At 40.0% G+C, this 16,868-nt stretch overlaps 1 long non-coding RNA gene across 1 annotated transcript; it reads left to right on the top strand.

Annotated features, from left to right (window-relative positions):
• Positions 1-2,766: 2,766 nt before the first annotated feature.
• On the top strand, positions 2,767-10,603 carry LOC144056207 (uncharacterized). Its single transcript, XR_013295025.1, has 2 exons — positions 2,767-7,999; positions 8,641-10,603. It is a non-coding gene; the product is annotated as an uncharacterized LOC144056207 (long non-coding RNA).
• Positions 10,604-16,868: the final 6,265 nt, after the last annotated feature.

A 16,868-nucleotide genomic window follows, 5' to 3' on the forward strand; every position in this document is an offset into this window, starting at 1 on the left:
GTAAATTTTACAAGGAAAACTTTACTAGTTCTTCTTTTCCACGTAAATCCCGACATTTGATATATCAAATATCAACATATTTTTGTCTAGTTCTTTGAATAGCTCTAAATTGGTGAATAAATAAAATAGTTCAGTCATCTAAACAGCGAAAGAATTTGGAGTGGTAATTTCAGTTTTGTGCCTCTGAACACCACCTGTATACATGGGCATTTAGAGTAATATACTAGAAAGCAAGAAGAATAACGCATGGCTGATTTTACTGAATAACTCACACCATCTCTCTGTCTGATGTTTATTTAACAAGGTTTTCAGGCATAATGAGCCATGCAGGTTTGAAGGTTCAGCCCAGTCACATTCCCTCCACCCCACTTTGTCTCTCTCTGTCGCTTCAGTCTACATAATTCAGAGCTGTGGGCCAGTTGCGCCAGAATGAGTGTATGATTGAAAGGGTCACCTGCTCAAATGTGCTGCCTCAAAAAGGAAAGTGTCAGTTCCCAAGTGATGAGTGTCAGAGGTTAACACTTACTGCCAAGAGCAGCATACCTCCTAGGATGAGAGTGGTGAGGAATAGCAATGCCGTGTCATTCTGTCCAAATTGAAAATGATTATATCGTCTTATTCATTTCCAGCTTCTCTATAATGTCATGTCCGACATTACTTTTTACTTTTCAGGTTTAATTCTGAATACGATTTTTTTTATTCTTGAACTACTCGGCTGTTGTAGTACTTTATTCAAACAATTCTAAAGACCTGAATGCTTCTATGTAAATAAATTCAGGACTGAAAATGTTTGTATTCTTTGGAGCAACTATTCAGAAATCCCTGCTTCCTTGTTTTTTCTTTATCACCATCACATGCATTTCATTTTGAAGCGCAACTGCAACAGATGTTAACAAAAAGCTCAACAACAATATGACCTTGATGTGATTTGATCAGATCAGACACACATACTATGCCAGAGATGGACCGACTTCCCGATCAGGGCTTGACAGGAACTTTTTTGTTCACCAGACACTTTGCCTAGTGATTTTCCCAGAGTTTAATTAATAAGATCGGGAATATTGGCTCATTTGTACTTTTTTTTTTTTAATACTGGAAACCCTTTTTTTGTAGAATACTTGCAAACCCGACACACCCAGAATGGCACACACATAGGTTGCGTTTGAGACCCATGACAGGCAATCACATCAAACATGGACATGTCCCAACAACATAGACAAAAATACTGTAAAAGAGCTGGTAAGTAAAAAAATAAAAAGAAAAAAAATAAATCTCCATCCAGACTTATTTAGTGTTGGCCAAGTGTATGATCTGTCAGCAAATGGGTTTGGCCCTTTTACATTCCATCAGCTTCAGTGACATTATTTCAATTAGTATACATTGTTCTTCTCACTCTGGTGTCCTTTTGTCAGTCTTATTCTCTTACTGCTGTCGTTGCTCCTTGTTAAGATTCCAAGCAGGTCCTAGTAAGTGTCAGGAAATGAGGAGTCCCTAAATGAACAGCCATATTGTTAATGTCCTTCTGGGATCAGACGGTGCAGAGGTTGAAGAGAAGTACTTTTTTGGAAGAGAACAGAACAGGAATATCAAAACCATATACACTTATCTCATTCAAACCTACTGGAGTGTAACCTACACCGGCGCGTTGACAACAATGGGAGGAGTGTCATAGGATGTGTGTGTGGTGTGTTTATGTGTGGTGGAGGGCAATTGGTGGTCTTCAAGGAGCACTTAAAAGTCCAAAAAAACAAAAAAATATTTGCAGGAATTCTGCAGGGAAGTATGCGGGTAAACCAAATCTGATAAAGGTTCTTTAAATGAGCTACAGCATGGGAGAAAAGGAATCTCATTGTAAAATTTTGTAAAAATGTGGTAACCCCCAATACCTGGGGATGGGCATCTACTAATATACAATTCCTCAACATAGACATTGACAGTATGCATGTTGTAAACTAATGGTCTGAAAAGGAGCAGGAGAACATGAGAGAAATCAATACACACGATTGAGAACAATTTGCCACACATTAATATTTTGGAGGAGGATCTGGTGCGGAACATCTTTACCAGTTAAAAATGCATAAAGCGCCTCTCGCTGTTCAACATTCAACAAGGAAACGGTGAGTAATTCTACGAGAACAGAATTAATTGCAGCATCCATTCATCTATGCTGGGTTTGTTTGTGTCCAGCGGCGTCGGCGATTCCTGGTTTTGTCACAGCTGCATAAAGGTCGGTTGCGAACAGATCAGCGGGAGCAGTACAAGATGGATTCTCATAGTATTTGTGAACAAATACTGCGAGAATTCAGTTTGCTGACAAGGTTACCTTCTCAACGGACTGCGGTGTGTCCCATCTCTTTATGAAAACACTAATGATGGGCTTCTAACCTAACTTTTGAATGGTGATACTTGACATATTGAACTGAACTACTGAATTGTGGAATTCCATTGAAATAATAAAAAAAAATCATTACATTTTACTAAGTGATGTTGTTGAGACATTTTTTTCACGGCTACTGAAAATCATCATAAAATGTGTTTTTGTGACTAGCCAGATATGATGCATAAGTCCAGTTAGCAAGACATAATTTATTTCAATATTTGTGCATTACATTTAAAAAGTGTGGCACTGATAAATATTGTACCTTCTTAACTCTTGTGTGGTTCACAAAGTAGTTTCCAGCTATGAATTAGTACTCTCCTACCTGTCACGGCGCAGCTTCTAAGAGATTTGGGATCACCCGAGACCAAGATGAAGATTGAGGGAATATATAAAGATGGGAATAAAGGAAATAAGGGTTTGAGTAAGGATGTACAAGAATGCAGTGCTTCAGAGTAAACAGGAGCCAGCTTCAAGGACGAGATAAGACCGAAGGCCAGAAGTCTGGGGGAGATTCCAGCCAGAAGCAGCCCGAAAACAACTTGGCGAAGAAAGGACGTCCAATCATAGAGAGCTAAAGTTAAAACTGCAGTAACACATAGCCAATAGAATTATGTTAGGATGTCTTTGTCTTGTGTGATTTGCATATTGTGTAGTATAACTATTCACTGGGGCAACTCGGATGAGACTACGTCTGCTGCTTGAGACAGAGGCGTACAGAATTGTATTGATAGGGACCCGGGACCCCAGCTGTTTGTATTAGATTTGAATGTTAGGAATAAATCCACTCGTGTGTGAAAATGCCGGCTTCCTGATACCTTTCTATTGCAGAACGAGCATGCTATTGTTGGATGAGTGATAGTTTGGTAAGGTCACAAATTGGAGTCAGATTATTAACTTAAATTTATATTAATATAGCAATAAATTCCAACAATTTATGGTGACCCCGACGTGATGCAAGAGAGGTAAAAAAGAAGTCTGGGACTTCGTGAAAACCACAAGAGTCTGGGACTCGAGGATCTGGGATCCAAGTCCACACCAGGTGACGACCTGAAAAAGCCACACGTCCGATCGGCTTTCCTCTTGGGCCCATACTCAAACAAGGTGAGCAGATTCCTTTTGTTTAAATTCTGCACATTGGCAACGCTAAATTATGAGAGGAAGGAATGTGGGACGTGTTAGTAGGGTATAAAATCTGGGATTTACCTACTCGAATAAGTTTGGAACTGTTCGTGGTTTGATACGGTTTAAAATCTGGGATTTACGTATAAAGTGTGGACATTAGTAGGGTATAAAATCTGGGATTTACCTACTAGAATAGGTCGCAACTATTCGTGGTTAGATACGGTGTAAAATCTGGGATTTACGTATCGATACGGTTTAAAATCTGGGATTTACGTATCAGTGTGGAAGCGGTGTGAATGTAAAAACTAAAATTAAACTGCAAGAGAAGTGATTAGGACACGTGCGAGTGGATTTAAGGATGGCAGAGAAGAGAAAGTGTGATGAGGGTCTCGGGTCCCCTGGAGTCTGGTCGGAGATTAATGGTCATTACGGTAGGATGGAATCACAGTTGATTAGTGGAATAGAAAGTAAGAGAATTAAGAAGGAAAGAGAACGGTGTCAGAAGTTGTTTCGGAAATTAAAGAAGGATGAATTGTTTCGCGGAGAACCTGGAACATGGGATATGTCGAAGTTAGCGTGGCAGTTACAGGAAAAGGAGAGCAGAATGTTGGCAAATATTCAAGATATGGAGGAGGAACAGAGCCGAGTTGGATGGCGAAAGCGTCATAAACTCAGAAAAGAAGTTGAAGATGTAGAGAATGATAGACGGGGCATTCACCAATTGGCGACTATTGCGACTGCGCTGGCAGCGATAAGAGAGGAAAAGAAAGAGGTTGAGTACCACAGGGGATTGGCTTTTGGGTTGATTGTAGGTGTGTTATTAGCCGCTAAGTGTTGATCACACTTAAGTGAGTGCTGTTGTGTGTGGTGTGCTATCAGCGGTCTGTGTTGAACACACAAGACGTCTGCTGTGTTAAACGCCCGTTTATTGACGGTGCGTGGTGTGATATTAGCCGTCCGTGAATTTTTTACGTTCGAGGGCTGTGTGTTAGAAGCCGCCGTGAAGATCCAGGATATATTTGTTGAAGTCGCGCAAAAGGTATTTAATATCTGTTTCGTTTTCGTCTTGTTTGTGTTTGTCTGGAAAAAAAAAAAAGAAAAATATTTTTCTGGGGGGATTAATGAGAATAGTTTTGATCTGTTATATCGTAGTATCATAAGTGAGACGTCACTGACTTTATAAATATTAAAAACGACTAATTACTACATATTATGGACGAAAAAATTGACCGTAACTAAGGAGGTTTGTATAGACTTCCGGTCGAGAGTCAGAATTGGTCGCTAAGCGAACAGTGAGGTCATGATGCTGGACGCATTTCCACCACAGCGTCAACGTAAGTATGAAACTCTTTTAAATGTATGAATGCGCACGAATTGTGATAGTGGTTGGTTCTCACCGTTGTAAAATGTGGTGTGTTTGTGGAACTTGATTGTGTAAACAGCGCCAGACGCTGATTACCTCCGTGAAAAACACTTCTATAAGTTTCTTCGAATGGAAGAAAAGTTAGACGTGTGGGGTCGTGAGCCAAATGTTGATTTGTGCTAGAATGTTAGCGTTGGATAGCTCTGTGAAAGTTGCGCAGATGATTGTGATTTTGAGAATGAGGAAACTGATGCTAAGCTAGCGGCTCTGCCAGCGTACAAGTTTTGCGCAGGAGAGGAGTTTTTGGTAAGATGCTACTGTGCGAATCTGTTTTTAAGGCTAAGGATGAGTTAGCTGCGGGCAGCCGCATCTGTTAAGAAATTGGAACATAAATTGGATGAAGTGTTGACTGTGAAAGATGACCCGCGGGGAAAATTTGAACCAAGCGAGCGCTCTTGGCTTAGAAATGAAATGTTGAGTGTACGCGTTTGTTTGTTTGTTAAGCTCCATGGTGTGTTGTGGCCACGCGTTTTTTTCGTTGTTTGTTTTAAATTGTGCGCGACGTGTCTGTGTCGCAGCCGTAACGTTGCGATGGATTGTGCGCGAATAAGTCGACCTTTGAGCTATAAGTACGTGGTGAAGTTATTATTAGACGAATAAATGGTGTATTTTACAAATGAGTGCGCACTTCGGAGTGGTTTGTGTTCGTCTGTGGTTCAACAACTGAGACGACACTGAATTAAGTTGAGGAGGTTGTGTGTGAGTGTTTGTTGAGCCCAGTTGGTGAAATGTTTGGAGCATGTGTGGATTGTGTGATTTTTTTTCCTTGTTTGTGTGCCTGCAGGGAGTTTGTGACTGTTTGTGTGACTCTGACAATGGGAAAGGTGTGTTGTGTGATGTTCTAGCGAGATTTTAGAAATCAAAATGGCCGTTTGGTCTGTTTCTCCTCACTGCCTTTGTGGAGATGAGGAAAGTGCAGAAGTTAAGTGAATGGAAGTGTAAGTTTGTTTGAGACAGTGATTTTTAAGTGTAGGAAAGAAAGAAAAGATGGGTGGAAAGTAATTTTTTCCCTCCAGAATTCTTTGTCCTCAAAAAAGGGTGAAAAAGAATGGTAAGCAGGAAATCTGCATATTTTGAAAGTAGGGGAGAATTCTGCCTTTGTCTGTGACAATTTTTAAAGCTCTTCCCCCCACGCTTGATTAGGGACTAAAGGTCTGTGAGGATGGGGGCCGTGAGCTGCTGTTTTAAGAAGGTGGTGATTTGTACTGTTGTCTGTTAAAATTAAATTAAACCCCTGCATCTCTGATAACTTATTCATAGGTGTGAAAATGATTTAACCTTTGTCTTTATCTGAGTCCCATTCTAGAAGTCTGGAAAGTACTTCCATCCAAGTGGCCAGGGTGACTGACAGCTGTCACATGTTTCCTAAATTTGAGGTAACACGTAATGAAGATGTCTATGGTAGACATATGCGTAAATATAGTACTACTACTTGCTATAGTGTAGTGATCAAATTCAAATAAAACCACAAAATGAATAAATTAGGGGTTTGAAAAACAAAATATTTTGGGGGAATTTTTTATTTTATTTTGTCTTGGAAATTGAATGACAACAAGCAGTGTTCTCTTGCTATGATCTCATCTCCCTCTGTCTGTTCCGAGTGTATAAATGTTTCAGGCAGGTTCAATCTTTGACTGAAAGGTGTTTCACTTGGGTGACTCAACCAAAAAGTGCTGGAAATGGAATGAACAGCATTCTCCTGCTATGCTTGATGTTCAGAGTGGACGGCGAACTGAACAATGGTCACTTTCGGGGGGGAAGTGACCACACGGACTGCAAAAAGGATGGTACACTGTAAATCCGCTCGTCCTGTGACTGTTCAATGACTCTTATGCATTGTTTGAGCATAATGTCCAGCAACTTTTTGAGCAGACAGGATTATTATCGATTCTGCCATGATGAACTTTTCCTGAGAACTCCAGTACACAAAGCCCAGTGCCCGCTTTGAACTTTGCCCTGCATAAACTGCTATCGACAAGGACAGGAAGGAATATGAACTACAGTTGTGGACTCAAAGTTCTGGAATCATCTGAGTTTGGTGCCTGAGGTCGTATGTTGTATTCTGTTTGTGGACATTTGCACTCTGTACTATGTCAGAAAGGAAATGTGATCTATAGCAACGCAGTTTCGGAAATTGAGAACAGCTTATGTGAATTAGGGTAGTATAAAATTTAGTCTAATCTTTAAATACTATATTTTCCGTTGTTTGATGCTTGTTGAATTTGGCCTTCTATTTTTTCCCATTTCTCTTTTATAATTTTGGCTTCTCAGAGTGGACTCACTCAGATATGGAACACTTACGGCGAATTTGCTGGTTAAATTTTTAATTTTGATTAAGCTCAACAGCACTGATCTTTGGATTCCACGGGGAATGCACAAAGGCAAAGTTCCCTGCTGTGTTTTTACAAAGCCCCCACTACTCTGTAGAAGAGGTGAGGTTAGTTAGCATTTTAAGAATACTTGTTGGTTGGTGTAAAGTAGGGATTTTGTTTTGTTTTTCTGATTATAACTCATTTCTTTTATTAGTTGAGATGGCAGATATTTGGAAGATTCGTGACCTGCAATAGATTAATGGGGTTATTTTAAATCTTTTTCTTATCTCTTCCTGACCCTAAAAGTCCTCCGCTGCAGTATCTTAATTTACATCTGCTTAAGTTGGTTGTTTTTCTAATCTACAGGATTCAAATTTACATTACAAACTCTTGCCTCAAAGGCTTTTGTTTTTATGGCTCATGGCTAGCTCAGCTGGAGATCTTTTTATAGTTCTGGTGTTGGCCAAATTGTCACAATTTGGTTGTTTTTTAATCTACAGGACACAAGGTGTCTGTTTTTCCTCTTTGAAGCAGCAATTTGGAAGCGGCTGCAGTTTTCACATTCAGGTCTGAAATGATCAAAATTGATCTTTATCAGATGGGGGAATGACTGGTCTGTCTGTGTATGGTTGAAAAGGAAGTCTGATGTGAGAATGAAGTTTGGTGTGAGGAATTTACAGGCAGCGAATGGGGAGGATTTGACTTGGAGGAAAAATAAGTTCTACAAAGATGACAAAAGACGACCCTTATAGCAGAAATACGGTAAGTATGTTCCATTTCAGAAACGATTGAAAAGTATAATTTCTAGAGCCCATGTAATATGCCATTTAGGTGTGGAAGGAACATTGACACACCTGGGTGACATTTTTTCATGAGACAAGCTGCGGTGTTTATTTAAGGTATAAGTATAAATCTCTTCTCAGACTGTTCATGGCCCGGCCGGACATGAATAGTTCTGAGTTAAGATGATGTTGTTTTTAAATGATTTACACTGCTATAATAAGAAACCAGCGTTAAAAATACAGAAATTTGATGTACGACAAAGAGCAACATTATGCTCAGGCATTGGAGCTGTGGATTGAGACCACAGGTAAACACCCAGGCAGCTACCCTGAAGCTGAGATGATGTTCAGGACGGCGATGCTGAACGGCCTCCCAAATGAGGTGCAAGCGATTATGAGAATTGAAACTAAAGGACAAAAGTGGTACCATTACTCACAGTTGCGCCCGGCCCCAGACTTTGTGCCTGCCAATGGTGAGCTTAAAGATTGACTGCCCGGACGGGCAGGTCAAGAGAGGGAATGTGAGGATGGCGAGAATTGGATCAAAATCGGACTCGGAAGTGTCTGAACAAAAACGACGACGATGCAAATGTTTAACTTTATTGACTATTTTGTTTGCAGGCTTGTGCTTTGTGTGGACTATGTTAGCGTTTGAACATATGGGGCGGGATGACAGAAGTGATGGAACGAAAGGAGAACGAGTGATGGTGTATCATTCCTGTAATGGAACGGTATGGTATGAAGCAGAGCAAGATGGTGGTAAGACGCTGACACAGACACAACAACTACTGTTAAATCTGAAGTGTAAACAACAGACACAGGTGAACACTTGGGTGAAAGTTACATGGGAGTGGCTCTGGGATTGGAAACATCCAGGAGTCATGGTGTAATGAAAATGTGTCTTTGCCAGCAGGAATCCCACTCGCTCGGGCTGACGTGTGGCTGTGGTGTGGGACGAAAGTGTTGTATGATAGGCTTCCCCCCAATGCCTCAGGTAAGTGCGCCCTAGTAACGCTGATCATGCCAATTAGTGTGACAGCATTAGACATGGCCAGAATAAATTGGGAAGGCGTTAGACAGTGGGGAAAAATCCCCGTCCTTGGGAGAAAGAAAAGGGACATGCAAGAATGGTTGAGTGCAGGAGACCCCACGTATATCGATGCAATTGGAGTTCCGAGAGGGGTCCCTGATGAATATAAATTGGCGGATCAAGTTGCAGCAGGATTTGAGAGCATTTTCCTGTTCATTACAGTAAACAAAAATGTGGACCGAATAAATTATGTCCACTACAATGTCCAACGATTGGCGAACTTTACCACCTCGGCATTTCAGGCAGTGCACGAGCAATTAGCAGCCACGTCCCTTATGGCATTCCAAAATAGAATGAGCTTAGATATGGTGTTAGCTGAAAGAGGAGGAGTGTGTGGTATTTTTGGGGACCAGTGTTGTACTCTGATTCCCAACAATACATCTCCTGATGGTCGCCTGACTAAGGCATTGGAGGGTCTGCGCACGCTAAGTAATAAAATGAAAGAGCATTCAGGCGTGGACACCAGTTGGTACTCTGACTGGTTAAACGTCTTTGGCAAATATAAAAGCTTGATTGCATCAGTATTGATGTCTATCGCGATGTTTTCCGCTATTATGGTGTTATGCGGCTGTTGCTGTATTCCATGTATTAGGTCATTAACTGTTAGGACAATCGAACGCACGTTGGGGCCACTTCCCCCGGGTGGTCAGTATATGATGATCCCCCAGATGGACCCCCAGGAAACAGCTGTCGCCCTCCGGGAGTCCGGGATGTAAGTATGTGAAGGTGGTCTCAGGGACCTGCGGCCATGAGAGAGAGTGAAAGTTTTATATTAATTTTTTATTAGAAGTGAAAGTTTTGTATTAATTTTTTATTAGAAGTGAAAGTTTTTTATAGATTTTTATTAGAAGTGAAAGTTTTGTAGTATTTTTTTATTAGAAGTGAAGTTTTTTATAGATTTTTTATAAGAGTGAAATCTTTATTGATGTTTATTCATTTTTGATTGTTTAGTGTTTTTTTAGCTCGTGTTTAATAGATTTTTAGCTTAATGGCTAGTGTTTTTTAGCTCGTCTTTAATAATAAAATAAGTTATGTGAGTGATGACCTCAGTAGTCTGAGGTCATGAGGGGAAATGAGGGAATATATAAAGATGGGAATAAAGGAAATAAGGGTTTGAGTAAGGATGTACAAGAATGCAGTGCTTCAGAGTAAACAGGAGCCAGCTTCAAGGACGAGATAAGACCGAAGGCCAGAAGTCTGGGGGAGATTCCAGCCAGAAGCAGCCCGAAAACAACTTGGCGAAGAAAGGACGTCCAATCATAGAGAGCTAAAGTTAAAACTGCAGTAACGCATAGCCAATAGAATTATGTTAGGATGTCTTTGTCTTGTGTGATTTGCATATTGTGTAGTATAACTATTCACTGGGGCAACTCGGATGAGACTACGTCTGCTGCTTGAGACAGAGGCGTACAGAATTGTATTGATAGGGACCCGGGACCCCAGCTGTTTGTATTAGATTTGAATGTTAGGAATAAATCCACTCGTGTGTGAAAATGCCGGCTTCCTGATACCTTTCTATTGCAGAACGAGCATGCTATTGTTGGATGAGTGATAGTTTGGTAAGGTCACAAATTGGAGTCAGATTATTAACTTAAATTTATATTAATATAGCAATAAATTCCAACAAGATTAAGGCTATATTGTAGTGTAGGTCAAAGTCCCTTCAACTCTTTAAAATAATGCATTAAACAGTATGTATTATATATATACGTTATAACTGCTCTTTCAAACACTTTTGTGTAGTGTAGGTCTGAATGAAATTTGTAAAATACTACTTTATACACATGCACAGACAAACACATATGCACACACACACAACAGACAGAATAATATGAATTTTGTTTCACTATTGCAGGATGACGTCACAGCAGTGAAGATTGTCCTATGGAGGGAAGCCACTACCAAATTAGTTAAAGTGGGTGGTAATTACCGCCTGAGCTGCCTAAAAGGCAAGCAAACTGATTATGGATGGGCACTTACGCTATTGTACATAACTGACTTACTCGAAATGACTTTGAATTCAATAGACAATTCTATTTGCAAACAAAGGGTACAGCAATGGGTAAAAAATTCACCCCTGCAAACGCAAATATCTATATGGCAGTTTGGAAGGAAACCTTCCTGGAAAAATTCCAAGACACTACCTAAGGTACTTGGATGATATCTGGGGTGTCTGGGAGTACTCTATGGAAGAATTTGAAACCTTTTTCGGGCTTTTAACACGACAGACTGCACAGATATAAACGTGAATAAAGTATATACATTTTTGGGTACGTATGGTGTTTGTTAAAATCATGCAAGATATAACTAGGCTATGTATTTCTATTTAATAGGAATGCATCGGCGAAAATTCGGCAATAATCATCGGCCTTGAACTTGAAGCGGAAGAGGCCAAAGTGATTACCGTGGAGGGGAAAAACTACAGCATACACATGGACATCTGGATAAAGGCATTTCCCGAACTAGGAGGAATTATTTTAATTATTATTTTGGAGGAAAAATAGGACAAGATTATCGGGGTGTCAAAGACAATTTAAAACATACACACACGCGCAATACACACACGCACACAATGTTTTCAATAAGTCCATCTCTATGTGTGTCACCAGTGGATTTTTTCCTGTTAAACCGTCCAGCTCAAGCTTTGGGCTGATAGGCCAATTATCGACTGTTAAATCTTGGATTGTTGACCCCGTCCCACTCCCCGTTGGATTAGTGAGTCTGTCAAATACCCTTTGGCTCTAATCCAGATCAAAGTCGTATGGGCCACAGACAGTCAGTAACAACGGTCTTTACGAACAGATTCATATGACCAATATGACCTGATCTACACTGTTGCACTCTTACAACACTAATCAACTAGTTTCTGCACAACATCCTGCCACTTCTGTGCTTCTTTGTCATCTCGCTATTAATGATTACATATTATCCTTTATCTTGACAGCGGATGGCTACGTTAAAGGTAGCACAGGTTGTGTTAGACCAATAAACATAAAACTACATTAACGTAAAGCATTTAATAAATGTTTACATATGACATTCAGAATATTTGTTCATGTCAGAATATTGTGGTCATTTTTCCCATTTTAAATTATGCAAGTACAGTGCTCAGCGTAAATGAGTACACCCCCTTTGAAAAGTAACATTTTAAACAATATCTCAATGAACACAAAAACAATTTCCAAAATGTTTAATATACATCTGGTTAACTTAGAACATGGAAGTAATGATAAAAAATTAAAATTTTATTACACATTTTTCAGTTTTACTCAAATAGGGGTGATGCAAGAATTAGTACACCCCACCCAAAAATTAATAACTTTAGTACTTTGTAAGGCCTCCACGATTTTTAATCACAGCACCAAGTCTTCTAGGCATTGAATGAACAGGCTCGCAACATTTTGTTGCATCAATCTTTTTCCATTCTTCAAGAATGACCTCCTTTAGAGACTGCTGGATGGAGAGTGATGCTCAACTTTTCTCTTTAGAATTCCCCATAGGTGTTCAATTGGGTTCAGATCAGGTGACATAGTTGGCCACTGAATCACTTTCACCTGGTTCTTCTTCAGAAATCAAACAGTGGCCTTAGATGTGTGCTTAGGATCATTGTCATGTTGGAAAAGTGACGACCAAAGGCATGGAGTGATGGCAGCATCTTTTCTTTCAAAATTGAGCAACACAGCTGTGAATTCAAATTGCCATCAATGAAATGCAGCTCCCCGACACCAGCAGTACTCATGCAACCCCATATGAGGACACTGCCACCACCATGTTTCACTGTAGGCACCATGCATTTTTCCTTGTATTCCTCACCTTTGCATACAGTTTTGAAGCCATCAGTTCCAAAAACATTTATCTTGGTCTCATCACTCCAGAGTATAGAGTCCCAGTAGTCTTAATCTTTGTCAACATGGGCCCTGGGAAACTCTAGGCTTTAGGAGAGGTTTCCTCCGTGGACGGCATCCATGCATGCAATTCCTCTGCAGTGTACGCCGCATTGTGTCATGGGAAATAGTCACCCCAGTTTGGCTTTTTATTTCCTTAGATAACTGCAGTGAACTTAAATGTCGATTTTCTTTCACCTTTCAGAAGACGCTGCTGTCGAGCTGTTAGCATCCCTGGACGACCTTGACGTCTCTATGAGATGGTTGCAGTGACATCTTTTTTAAGTTTTTGTACCACTTTTGCTACAGTATTCTGACTGATAAGCAAAGCTTTGCTGATCTTCTTGTAGCCATCACCTTTGCTGTGCAAACTAAATATTTTCATTTTCAGGTCCTGTGATATTTCTCTTCCGTGTGGTGCCATTGCTAACAGCATGAAATGGGAAAGTATTTTCTTTAAGTAAAACCTACAGACGCTCCCCTACTTACGAACATTCGAGTTACGAACAACGGTACATACGAACATGTCTGCGCGCATGCGCGCATGTTAAAAAATGTTCGGAAAGAGATGCTGTAAGTTAGATTTTGTATTGCGCACCTTTTTCCGAGTACTGTAGTGCTTCTTTCCGCCGCTAATACCGACGCTTGGCGCTGTGAGAGCTCACCCAGCATTGGAGGCTCAGCAACGTGTCGAGGAGGAGGAAGAAGAAGAAACGCCTGTCGCTCATAGATAAAGCCATCACACTCTTCGAGCAGCAAGACCCAAATATTGAACGTTGCACAAAGGTTGCAAATCAATTGAATGATGCCATACAGTGCTACTGCATCATTGATGATGAAAAAAGAAGAAAACTGTGCAATCGTCGTTAGATCGCTTCTTTCGGCCAGTTTCTAGTGAATCCTCCAAGGGAGATACTCATCAACCCTCATCTTCTTCTCCTCGACCCTCAACTTCTTCCTACATTGAAGTTACGGAGGAGGAAGTAACTTTTGAAGCCCATTCCAGCGACGACGAAGAACCTCTCATGATATAAAATCCTCCTCTTCCTCCTCTCCTTAAGCATCGAGTACATCTTCCAAAAGTAAGTTAAACTTCATTTTATTTATCTTATTACGTACATGTACATACTGTGTGTGTCTCTCGCTCTCTCTCTCTAACATACGTAGTACAGTACTGTACGTATTCTCTTTAAACATAAATTATAATACAAAATATAGCACTGAAGCAACTTACGAACAAATTCACCTTACGAACGATCGCTCGGAACGTAACTTGTTCGTAAGTTGGGGAGCATCTGTATTTATAGTCAACAGTCTGCTTGACACCTGTGTAATGAATAATTAGACTCAGACGTTTGTAGTCTAAAATTTAGGCTTTTGGGCTTTGCTCCAGAGACTTTCAGTGGGGTGTACTCATTTTTGCATCACCCTAATTTGAATAAAACTGAAAATTCTGTTCTCTAATGTATATTATTAATCTTACTTTCATGTTATAAGCTAAACAGATCTTATACAATTTTAGTCTTGTCAATATTTTGAAAATGTTTTGGATTTGATTGACATATTGTTTAAAGTGTTATTTTTCGTAGGGGGTGTATTCATTTACACTGAGCACTGTAAGTAACTGATGAGAAAAAGAGGATGAGCGTGTGCAGTGGATAAAAAAAAAAGACGTCCTCATAACGTTATATGTCAAAATTCACTATGGCATTCTGCATGACACCCTTCAATACACCATTCCACATCATTTCAACCGTTACAAAAAGGTTGGCTGTGGTTCAGTTGGTAGAGCAAGCGACCAGTACATGGTAAGTCAGGGTTTGCACTGGTTCTAGTCTACATTCCTAATCATATAATTGTAATCGTTCAATTATATTTAATAGCCAGTAGTTGTTTCTTTACATGATAAGGTGCTATATAAATAAAGTTGACTTGACTTGACAAAGCTGATGTGTGAAAACCAGGAAGTCAGAAGTCCCGCCTCCTCCGTAGCATATATCCCATTAACATCACATTGTGGCACTTGAACAGCAACCATGTGATTAGTGCAATTATGTGAAAGACTGTCATGAGATAATCAAATATTACAAAAACATTAATTAAAAATGGTGGCAGCAGAGATACTCAAAGCGTTTGCCAAATAGATTGGCAACAGGTGAAGCCGAAGGAGGAGAATGTGCAGCATTAGACAAATGAGAAATAGACCAGTCTGTCTCAAGTTAAAGGTCTCTGCTCAACAAGAGACGGTGATATGTGTATATGCAACACAACAGCTTCCCCGACACATTCATCCACCCTCACACTGAAGCTGATTTGTTATTGCCGCCTCTCCAGGGTCACCGCTTGTGTTTGATTGGTCGCAGCACTATAATTTAGACCAAGTGGAATGTTGCTATGCCAACACTAGTCAAGGCCAGACTAATAGAGGAGGAAAACAGTGATGTATGAATAATATTGATTTTCTTTTCTGTGCGTGTGATATTTGCCCTCTTTAGCAAACTGATTAAGTTGATTGTGACAAAACATTGAAAACAGTTTGAAATAATTTCACACAAGTTAATGCATCTGTATGCAGGGGTGTGGGGGGAAGAGCCTCAGACTCTGCACATTGCTATGTGCCCATGGCTTCTAAGTAGAATGGATAATGCTTGCCTCTTTTATAGTAAATGCCAACACAAATAAAAACCTGGTTCAAATTGAAAGTGCACATTTGATAATCCACATAATAATCGTTATACTGTATTCCCTCATTTTAATCCGGCATTTGTCTTTCTATGATTTTCTGATCTGATCATTTACACTGTGGGAAGAAAAGGTGAGCTGATACAGAAATATGCAGTGTCAAATCAGGACCAGCTACAGCACAATTCTTTGCATCTTTGTATGCCTCTCTATCACTGCGAGAAAAATTTGCCTTGCTGAGAATACTGCTTCATCATAATTGCATCCCTTCACTGGCTCCCTGTACAGTTTAGAGCTCTTTTTTAGATATATTTTTTTAATTTGTTAACAAATGGTCTTGCCCCACCTTACCTTCTTAATTCTTCCAACCCAACGCGCCTACCTCACTTCAGCTGACTCCCGATCCTACTGCAGGTACGGAAGAGTAAGCGGATCGAGCCTTTTCCGTTTCCGGTCCGTCTCTTTGGAACGACCTCCTCAACGTTAGGCAAGCCCCCCTCTCTGTGTATTTTTAAAACTCACCTTATTTTGCATTAAAGTCTTGGTATTGTTTTAGGGTTTTATGGAATTTTCTGGTTTTATGTAATGAATTTGTTTTGACTCTCTTTGTTTATGTATGTCTGATTTGTACTTTATGTACAGCACTTTGTATGCAGGTTGTTTATTAAGTGCTTTATAAATAAAGTTGAGTTTACAATAATGGTCTGCAATCAGTCATTCACAACAAAAAGAGTATTACCTTACCTTAGCAGTTATTTTTCAAAGTAAGAAGTATAATGTGTAACTGTGCATGGTTTTGGAAACTCCACAGAGGAAGGCCATTGCCGAGACTAAGAGTTGAATCCAGAACCTCAGAACATCCACCTTCCTGCACCAATGTTGATCATTTTAATGTCACTTTTATTAACTTGAATGCCTGCCTCACACCAAGCTGCACATCAGTTACAGCCCACAATTCTGATTGTGGACATCCTATATCAATGACATGTCATGGTTTAACATGTCAATAATAATTTGAGCAACTGATAGATGTGCAGACACAAAAAAAAAAGGGGGGGATGTAATGTTTTACTTAGTTAACCATTGCTCCACTCGCCATAGAAAAGGTGTTGGGATAGTTTTGTTAAAAAAATAAAATAAATAAATAACATTTTTTTCCCCTCCATAACACAATGCCGAGATATCAGATCGGA

The sequence above is a fragment of the Vanacampus margaritifer genome, chromosome 1 (assembly GCF_051991255.1).
Source record: "Vanacampus margaritifer isolate UIUO_Vmar chromosome 1, RoL_Vmar_1.0, whole genome shotgun sequence".
Taxonomy (NCBI): domain Eukaryota; kingdom Metazoa; phylum Chordata; class Actinopteri; order Syngnathiformes; family Syngnathidae; genus Vanacampus; species Vanacampus margaritifer.